The following is a 2,054-nucleotide window of genomic DNA, read 5'->3' on the forward strand; positions in this document are numbered from 1 at the left end:
CTGAGATTCACGCAAGGGTATATGCAAATTATGTATGTGTATAATGGACAGGTTTTCGACCATTGCTTATTTTTTTATTTTTTTCATTCTCCTATAACATCATCCACGCCGCCTTTTCGACCTTCCAAATCCATCGTCTTCGCAGGATTAAACGCAGCGAACCATCTATTTGGAGAGATTTTGCTTGTCCATTCGGTATTATGTCTGAATCAATTGATATTTTATTCGTTAACAAATAAAACGTATTGTCGTATAGAATTATAAAAGTATACAAGTAGGTATACAATTTCATTACATCCATTTATTCCGTCCGACAGTGTTTTATTATTTTCACATACAGTATGCCCAAAAATCAAATGGCAACCGTGACGTAATCTAAATACAGATAATTCGGCTAATATCTTTCCGAAAATCAATGTTACCCTGCTATCATATTATTCTAGTTCCTCGATCAGGACGCATATGATTAAAATTAATAGAATTGATACCCGCATAGTAACAAACCACGACATTCCACTCAGCGTGCGATGTAGTATTAGATAAACGCAAGTCATGACCTATGCTCATTTCGTTGAGATTAGTTTGTGATTGATTTGACACATGTTATATCCCACAGCTGAAGCTAAAGCTCACCTAGGTATGCACTGATCAAATTCTATCGTAGATCCGACTATCCTCAGTCGTAAAATCGACCAAATAAAAATCGCTCCAGAAAATTATTCATACAAAACATTCAAGATCAAGAGTACCTGACAGTTATAGTTCTAGAAATAAGATATCGGTCTTTAGGTATTATTATTACGTTTCTCATTCGTTCCGTATTTTCGTTGTTCCTGAGACTCCATCATTTCCGTTTTTCTTCTTTATTCCGGATTTCCGAACGACCTAGCCTACCGAAGCAGATCGTCGCTTCCTTGAAGCTCAAGGTTGACCATTACTTTGCCACGGCATGGTACCGTTGCAGCAACGCGCCATGCAAGGTTCGTCCAACTCTCTTTGCACTTCACTTATCCTCATTCTTCCCTCTTTACGCAAGCTTGTAACCGTGAATTGACGATCGCCAATATCGAATGATGAAGGATTAATCCGACTGGTCGACAAATCCAGACAAAAAGTTAAAAGGAGAAGAAACATCAAACAGAGTGAAATGGAAAAAGCAAAGAACATCGAGAATTATGTATAATTATCAGGTATAGAAAACAAAATCCGTATCTTCGGTGTATAAATTACACCGTGTTCTCATCCTTCGATCTGAAACCAAGAACAACAAATATGACAAGAAAAGTTACCGATCATGTCAAATTATCGTACACGATCCTACAGTTGTAATTTCTCGAGGAAATTTCTACGCGTCTACCTTGTACAAGCATTATATTATAACATGGCCATAGTGTATAAGGTACAGGACGTTATAAATTCGGTTGAATTTCGATTGAAACAGATTCCATCCATTCCCCTCTCCAAGGATTCGAGATCCAACATCTCTCTGTACGTATTCTCCCCCAAAATCCTAGCCCCCTTTGAAAATGCGGCCCCACTCCGAACGAACATGACTCTTTGAAGGTCGAAGAGGCTGGAGGAAAGGGCGGAGGGGGAGGCGAGAAGGAAACGAGGAGAGTAGGAAGCAAAGAGGGAGGTAGAGGGGGGGGGGGGGGGGGGGTGGTGGACGTGGGAAGGGTGAAGCATTACACGTATTTTCGGAGGTCAGTAACCAGAGAGGCTAGAGAGAGACGGAGTGTACGGAGTACCGTTGCTTTTGTCGATGCAGGAGAATGTTGAACCGAACCGAGGAACCGAACCGACCGCCACGCGAGAAGAGAACAGAAAAGAAGAGAGGAGAAGAAGAGCGAAGAGGAGCGAAGAGGAGCGCAGAGGAGAGGAGAGGAGAGGAGAGGACGTGAAGAAGAGCGGAGAGGAGAGAGGCTGCTGGAACCAGCCGACGTGCCGCTGGGACTCTGCGTCGACGACTGTTGCTGGTCTCGAGACTCGACCGAGACTGTAAGGCTAAGGCTAAGGCTAAGGTTGCCACTCGCGCTGGCTCGCGCTGATCGCTC

This window comes from Neodiprion fabricii, chromosome 4 (genome assembly GCF_021155785.1).
Source record: "Neodiprion fabricii isolate iyNeoFabr1 chromosome 4, iyNeoFabr1.1, whole genome shotgun sequence".
In the NCBI taxonomy this organism is placed as follows: Eukaryota; Metazoa; Arthropoda; class Insecta; order Hymenoptera; family Diprionidae; genus Neodiprion; species Neodiprion fabricii.